Source organism: Accipiter gentilis, chromosome 30 (genome assembly GCF_929443795.1).
Source record: "Accipiter gentilis chromosome 30, bAccGen1.1, whole genome shotgun sequence".
Lineage (NCBI taxonomy): Eukaryota > Metazoa > Chordata > Aves > Accipitriformes > Accipitridae > Astur > Astur gentilis.
In genome coordinates this window covers 4,298,352-4,307,155 of record NC_064909.1, presented here as the reverse complement: position 1 = coordinate 4,307,155, position 8,804 = coordinate 4,298,352, and positions in this window count along the sequence as shown.

Genomic DNA, 8,804 nt, shown 5'->3' with positions numbered 1-8,804 from the left:
TGCCAGGTCTTGGTCTCATCATTTCCTAAGTTAGTCTGGCTTTTAAATACTTCGTTTGAAACTGGCTGTTGAACTCTATGATGTAATTGCTTATATACATGTCAAATTTGAAAGATCAAATCAGGCTGCCTTCTTTCAGCATTCGTTTGATATAAGACTTAAAGTGAGCCTCTCTGACCATGAGAAACTGACTGTGGCTCTGCATTTCTTTTTGTCCTTTGGTTAATTTCTATATAAGAAAGCAATTTCTGTTATGGAGAGTAGTAACTGTTCACTGTTTATGCATTTTAAGGGAAAAGAATTGAACTCTTAATTCATGGTGGGGTTTTAACTAGACCTATTTAAGTGTTTCTTCCTCCCAGCAATCTCCTCTTGGCAATCTCTTATGCTTTTGCAACTTTCTTTCAACTTTAATATGAAAAACTATTAATGGGAATTTCCCTATGAATAGATACTCTGTTTTAGGTTTCCTTTTGTTCTCATATCTTTTACTGAGACAACTGCATGACTAGGCAACTGAAAAATCAATGTTCTTTCTATGTGTTAGTGGGCTTTTCATTTTAAAAGCTTCACCTACCTTAACAATTGAATGGAGGTATGTGGATTAGTTAGCTGGTGATTGCTGGCAGCCTGCAAAGTTATTTCCACGTGGTGGTGGCCACTTGTTTCCAAACACATCAAGGAATTCTAATGTTAGTGTACATCTCTATGGCACATCCTTTGTATGGATGAAAAGAAAATGTCTATAATTGGCTTCAAGTTTTGCAGCAAGTGCTTTCAGTAGAGTGTGCGGTGATTTTGGGTGGCAGATTCTCTGATATTCTGTGAACTCTTCACCCTTTATGGATGTGTTCTATAAAATTGATTGATTTTTGCTATTCTGTGCATAAAATTTCTTGTCTTCCTGAAACTTGCCAATATCTATTTCAAAAGCAGTACTGTTTGTAATTCTTGGAATACATGGTATGTATTGAATGTTTATTGCACTCTAAATATTGGCACTAAATGAACTCTTACCTCATTTTGTAACTTATTTAAGAATGACAAGGATTTAAATAATATGATCCTTTTTTCATAATTATTTTGTGAATAGAGCTTTTATACACCTGTGTCCTATTACTGGGCAGCTGATTTTGCATGTTAGAATGTATTTTTCTTGGAAAAGGAGGACAGTTTTTGTTTTGGTGGTTTTTTAATAGTTCATACAAACAGTGGTTTGTTGTTCTAGTGGTTTGTACAGGCCTGGGATCTGCCATCTGTAGCTCTCAACCTTCTTAGCTTTGTGAGAGCTTCAGTTCCTGAGATCTGTAAAGTTTGCTGATGTAACAGTCAACTTTCAGAAAAGCCCATTTTCCAAATATTGTTTTGGAGACCCGTTGCTTTAAGTTTAGATCACAAGCCCTCTCCTGCACCTCTGAGACGCACCACAGTTCAAGGCAATCTTGGCAAAGAAGCACTTAAAGTTAGCTTTGCACTTATATACACCTTCAGTATAATTGAATTGTCATATAAAAGCATTTTTGTTGATACTAAAAGTGTCTTGTTTGCATGGGCCACCTTTCCTGAGACATGCAGTGAAAAACAAAAGAAAATCTGTAATGGCAAGTTGCCATTTTTGTTTAATGTACTGAGAAGAACACATTAATGTTCCCAGATGATCAGACTGTCCTCTAAATCACAGGTTATGTAAGAGATTTGTGCTGCCAAATTTAGTAGGATTAGAATTTTCCTCAGTACTGCTGAATTCCTATACTGTCCTTGCTGAGTTTGTGTGTTCAATGGCTAGGGCTATTATTGAGCTAAGTATAAGCAATGTTTTGATGCAGATTATTGAGAGAAAAGAACAGATTAGATCTAAAAATGTTACTGTTCTTGTAGCAGCCAGTCAGATGAAAATTGAACAGGGGCTGTTGGAGGGTCCTTGTTATATCAGAGTGTTCTCATGTTCTTCCCCATCCTTACCATTTGTTACTGTGATGGGTTTTTTTGTGGGTTTTGGCTTTTGGTTTTTTTTAATCCTGTTCTTTCTGCTGCAGAAGCTGGAGAAAGAACCATCCAGGACAGTAATTTGGCAATACTGTTCCAAGGCATTAGGACTATTTTAATTGTTTACCTGTAGAAATGTGGCGGGTTTTTTCCCCTCTTGTGTTTATTCTGTTCCTTCATTATCAGAAGGATAGCAAGAAAGACTTTGTCGTAGATACAGGGATGTCACTGAGCACTTTGCATTTAGTTTCTCTTGAGAATGGCCCAGACTTGCACCAAAATATCTTATTTAGCAAAATAAGAGATGTAGAGGTTTCAGATTGTCTGTTGTACCTACATGCTTGTTCTGGTATCGCTGCTATTATCAGTGTGCTATTATCACAGTGCCTCAGATTACACAAATATTCCAGTTCTGTACTAACTGGGCATCACTCTACCCAGAGACACTTAAGCCAGGACCCTCTGGCAATCTCACTGTCATAAATTCTGGGCAAGAATGACTGGTGCCTTTGTATTGTCCGTGGACATAAGAGGTATGTGCAAAAATTAAAAAGCAATAGATTGAATTAAGCAGCTGCACAAACAACGAACCATGTTGCTATATTTTCTTAATACAAAGCTGTAAGTTTCCCAGCCACAGAAAGAATCTCCAGCATGAGAGATTCATTATTCATTGAAAGACAGTAAGCTAAGAGCAGGAGCTGTGGCTCTTTATGTTTGGTATGGCGAAACTTGGTTTGTGATAGGGCCACTACACTTGAGAATAAGATTCTGTGGCTAATAAAGTCTTTAAAAAACTCCTCAGACAAGTCACTGTATTCCCTGAATTGAAACTGGGCTTTCTGATGTCCTGTAAGTATATACAGCCTAAAGATGAACTGTTTCTGTCATTTGTTGCATCTTGGAGAATCAAAGAGTTGGTTTTGGGATGTTGCTGCCCAGTCACTGACTTGCTGGTTGCTCAATAGAATGGTCTGCTCAGCGAGCATTGGTTCAGCATGGGATCGTGCAGGTATCTCTTTGCTTATAGCATCTTACCAGATCACTGGTTTAGAAAAAAATTGTGGCAGGGTGCAAAACGGAGTACTGGTGACAGGAAAACTCACCATGAATATCATGAGAGAATGAACACTTAGCCACATCACAGCTGAGGTTTGCTATTAAGCTAAAATATTTTTGCTCTCCCAATTGGCAGAACTGGTTGGACAATCTGATAAGACATGATGACAGCCCTGACAAATAACAGAACCAAATGTTTCTTTTAGTTAGGATTATAAATGTGCCTTGTGTGAAGTCCAGCTGCTTTTTGAACTGATTGTCTTTCTCCCAGACGGTTGCTTTATGGAAGAATTTATCGTCTGAAATTCATCAGAAACTGATTCTGTATCAACTAGTATGGGTGGGGGCCATACTTCACAGAACTTGCATGAGGTATATACATTTGTCATGTCTGGCTAATGCCTGTAGAAAACACGAGTTCTCCTTTGACAAGGAGTGCTTCCTTCATCCACTTAAGGGGAAGAGGAACAGATGTGTTGAAGGGACCTGGAAGAATTTGTCTGAAATCTTGCCAAGGAACTGAAGGAAGAGCTGAGTGGAGTATTCTCCATGTGGGTATTGGTGGTAAAGATTACTTTTTTAAATCATTCATGAAGACACTTCTGACATTTTTTTGCCTTGCTGCTATTCATTTGCGATAAATAGCAAGTAGATTTTTCAGGCACTGCTGAACTGATGGTCAAATAACTACCTAATTAAGCAGACATTTCCAGATTGACTTTCTAGTAGAAAACCTCTAGAAACTACTTCTCCTTCCTTTCTGTCTCTCTCTTTACACTGAAAGATGCAGACTGAACTTAGCAATTTTAGGGATTCATTAAGCTTAAGTACTTCCAGCAAATGCACTTACTATATGCTCATCTGCCAAGTGGTATTGGGAAAACAAATGTTGAGATTTCTTCTTCTGCCTTATCATGGTTATGATGATTAGATATCTGTATTGTTAACTGTTTTGGGTCACATGCAGACGCACAGAACTCACAGTTGTCATTTTCTACTGGCTAATGGGTCTCATCACAGGCATCTTAAATATATCATTATCAGTCCAGTCTTCAGGAAGTCACTCCTTTTGCTGCTAATTTTCTGTTACTCGTTTTGCTGCCATAGAATGTAAGGATTTTAAATTTATACAGCTCCCAGATTGTGTTGTGGACATTTACCGTTCTGGTATGTTTGCTACTGTTCAGTAACACATCAGCAAAACTGAAATTATGTGTGACAAAAGGCATGGCTCTCGGGGAGTTGGCATCTAGCCCAGTCCAATTGTCATCTTTTATTGATTAAAATATTTAAATGCTAATTGGATTAGCAAAGACTTTGCTGTCTTAAATCTCTGTCTTTCTATGGAAGGCTTTTGAAAAAGTGATGACATGACATTTCAGTGATGAATAGTTTCTTTTCATGACTTTCAAAATAATTGTTTCCTAAAGGATGGAAAGTAAGCAAAAGCAATAGAAGGGAAGAGTTATTCTACTGATTTTTAGATTTGGTGGTTTTTTTGTTGGTTTTTTTTTTCAGGTAGCCCCTACTTACTAAGGTTTCACAGAAATCTTTAAAAGGTCAGGCATATTTTGTGTATGCAGTGGTGTCAGCCTGAATTTGCAGAGAACCTGAAGCAGTGACTGAGAGATTCGTTGCTCTAAACTTAAAAATAGATCCTTGTTTGGATAATGAGATATTAGTAACATTAATTGCTGCTGTTGTCATCAGAACACGTAAAATCTAAATTCAGAAACTTGCCAAACAGGCAAATTTCCCAGCCTGTGTTGGACAGATAAGTAGATTAATATGTATTTACATAGATTTGGTAGGGCCGCAGTGAAGAGGAAGAGGAGGCCATCATGCACTCATTCCATGTGGCATCCTGCAGTGCTGTTATGGAGGTTCTGGGCAGAAAGGCTCTGTGTGCCTCTCCTGGCAGTAGCTAAGAAAAAAAGTGTCTGCCACGCAGTCTTTAAGAGTCAAAGTGTTCAAATTTAATGTCTGCTGCAGATTCTAAAACATTACAAATAGTGAACTGTATGAGTGAATCTTTGCAGCTTCTAGGAAAACTCTGTAGAGAAGAGCAAAACCAATTGATTTCTTAAGATTTGCTGATAATACTCACCCCATTTCCTTCTGTTTTATCCAGATTTCCTGTTGTAACTACCTCTCTGCACCTGGCTAACATGCAAGTATATGTTATTGCTGAACTTTGAGTAAGTGCAGCATTGATAGTTGCACTGAGGAAAAAATAGACAACCAGGTATTATGGTACATGAAGAAAAAACCCCTGTTTTTTAAAGACTGTCACATACATTCATTATAAAAGAGAAAACTTTTAAAATTATTTATCTTAGCTAAATTAAAAACAAATGATCATGCAAATATTAAGGATATGAACTAGCTTGCAATCTCCATGCCTTTTTAGTCTATAAAAGATTTCTGAAGATTGGTGGTTTTTTTCAGAAACAGCTGGGTGCCAGGGACAATTTTTTTAAAGGTTAAGTTTATTTAAGCAAATAATAAAAAGTTTCAAATCCTTTCCAATATAAGACTATATATGGCAAGGTCATGAAGATTGTTTGGAGGTGAATATATATGTTAGCCAGGTTTTGTCAGGTGCACCTGTCACATGCTAGGTGTGAAATGCAATTTTATAAAGACTGCTCTACTATAAAGTGCCATATGCTCTAGCTTTATTCCTGACTTTATATCTGTAATGAAAAATCAATGCTTAGATTGAGGGAGGAAATTGTAGTACTAGCAACAGTAAAAGTGTGTGGAGCACAGGTGCATGCTTCTGTCATTGAGCACTCGGTAAGCATTAATTTTCCCTCATAATGTCATGCAAGGTGGATAAATAAGAACCATTCAGCCAGTTTGTCCAAGGCTGCTGAGGAAGTTGATGTTAGGTTGGGGTTAGAACTAATTTAAAAAACCTGTGGCATATATATAGGTTGCTAGGAGATGGCTTGTCTCTGTGTGTCTTTTGCATGTGTAATACTTCCAATACCTGTATGACCAGGGCAGTAAGCTAAGAGTTTGACACGAGAACCCCTGTATTGAAGGAATTAGTTAATTTGGAAAACAAATAAAGTGTAGTTTTTATATGGGATTTTTTTCCCCTGGAGGTCCATTCAAGCAGTTTTCAGTAACATTTTATGAGTGTGTATGTGCATGTGTCTGTGTACGTAAGTTGCACTACCAGTACGTAACACTTTGGGCTACACAGCTGTTTTATTTGTGTAAGCACTTTCTCTGTATAATTGTTCAACTTCCAGTGTTGATTAAAGTTAGGCAGGAAATACGATATTTATTGAACATTTCATACATAAAACAATCTATCAGTTTAATTTGTTCTTCTTTGGACACCTATGGGTTATGATATATTACCCCAATTCTGCCAAAGATTAAGGCATATCCAGGTTGTTGTAGGACAACTTTTTCTCAGGAAGATGGGTCAACAGAATTACAGTACATTGAGGAACACACAACTGTATCTCAAGGTACATTTGCATGTGAAACATTGTATTTATAAAATTGGTAAAACTAAGAACGCTGAAGAAAGAGCAGGTATTAAAATAAATCAGTAATCTGATAGGAAAAAAACCAAACATCTCTAGAAGATAAACTTTTGATTCAAATTCAGGTTAACAGTCAGATTTTGCCACTCTTCTTGATGCAGAATAGTGTCTTTTTCTCCAAGTATTGCTCCTAGTTTGGTTCAGAGGTGCAAATATTTGAAGGCAGCTAGGGGCCTAATTCCATTTGAATTGGTTTCAGTGAGAATGGGTGCTTGCATCAAGCTGTGTAATGAGGTACTGCACAGTATGAATAAGATACAAAATGTGGGATATTAGGGATGGTATATAAAAAAACGCCACTTGTTCTGTCTGATTTACTGTTGCTGCAGGTTTATTTCCCATAAAGCTTTAATAAAAATTCAGCTTGCCACTAGCAGGTAAATAGCAATATGGTAGCAACTGATCTTTTCCCTATGTAAGACTATTTGATTGCAGAGATCTTAAGAAACAGCATCATGTTAACTTGTTTGTTCTGTATTCCCTTCAAAAAGTGACAAACAGGACTTCTGAGCTGGAATTTCTAGGTAGCGTTAAATAAATTGCCTTCACAGGAGGAATGAGGCAGCCTCTTAACTGATGATTGAGCATTTTCCATGTATCGAAACAGGCCGATAGTGCAGCACTGATTTACTACAATATCTACGTTGCATGGTATATCATTTCATGATACAGTATATCATCCAAACCTTTTCCAGGCTGTCCTCTGAAATTGCTTTAGGTTAAGGAAAAGGGTTAAAAATATTTTTTGAGGGCTAAACAAATACAGCTTTGTCCTCTTCTTTGAATCCTGCAGAAGGCCCTGTAACATTTCTATGTATTTGAGAGTCCTAATGGCAGAATGTAGAAGCATTTGTGCTGAGGAAAGGGGTGGTTCTGGAGGAGAATTACTCCCTGCAGCCATTTACCCATATTTTATTGTAGTCCACTTAAATTTCTGCTAGTGACTTTTAGGAATGGGCACATAATTGCCTTGCTGTTTTTCCAGTGGGCTGTGACTTCCAAAGGGCAGCTTACCAGGCAGCAGTTTCTGAAGCATTGTGGCGTGCTTGTCTTGCCATGCCAGCTGGGAATTTTAGTTTACACTCTAATTCTGTGAGCCGGAAAGGATAGAGGACAGTGTAGAAGCAGATTACATCAATCTTGTATCTTTTGGCTATTTAGAGGGGGAATACTGGCTGGGGAGACCTGTTTTGGTTGGGTTTTTTTGATCAAAGCATCTTTTGGAGAGTAACCATAGAATCGTTTGAAATGGGATAGAATACTCACGAGCAAGGATTAGGGGTCTGGATCCTCAAAGAAGTGTGGTCATCCAGCTCTTACTGAAATCTGCCTGAGTGTGTCTTTGGGCACACGTAGTTAATTTTGTCTTCTGTAAGCTTTGTTAGTAGTTGGGATGAGTTGGTTTGTTTTTGATTTCTTGTGTGCGGATGAGTAGGTCATTTTAGATTCCAGCTAGTAAAATATTACAGTAGTATTGTGCTGTAAACAGTGAGAGAATACGTTGTCTGGTTCTTGTTGGGTAGCTATGAATTAAATACTTTTATCCTTTAGCAAGAATTTCAGGAGACTGCAAGGTGCTAACAAGAAGTGAGAACAGAACTGTGAAATAGCTGTTTCTCTTGTACAGAGTCTCCAAACATAACACAAACATACCACATATGGTAATCACTGTCTGGCAATTGTTTTTACTGTTAGTGCTGTCAAACTGTGATTTGGAATCTGTTTCCATTTAATTCTTGATCAGCATGAGAAAATCCTTCCTTGGATTTTGGATCTTCTTGCAGGACTGCAAAATGGTGCTGGTGACTGTCCTGCTGTTTGTCAACACTGAGCAATACCATGCATATGTGTCTACAAAGTGAGTTGTTAAATGTTCAACCTTAATTTAATATTCTAAAATATTGTAAGTCTGGATAAAAGTTTGTAGGGGTATCATTCTTAACTTCTGAGAACAGCTCTGAAGTGAACTGTTGTTTTTCAGTAGTCAATATTTAAACATGTTTCAGTTAATCAGAAAACCCATATATTACCCACTGTGTATTCCTCTTTCTTATAAGAATGATCTGCCTTTTATCTCTAGAATGGAGTTCATGGTGAAAGTCTGACTGAAGACATGTTCCTCCTCTTCATATTGGGGAATTCGATCCCTAACAACCTGTAAGCATTAAGACCTTAACACAGCTTAGGTAGCTT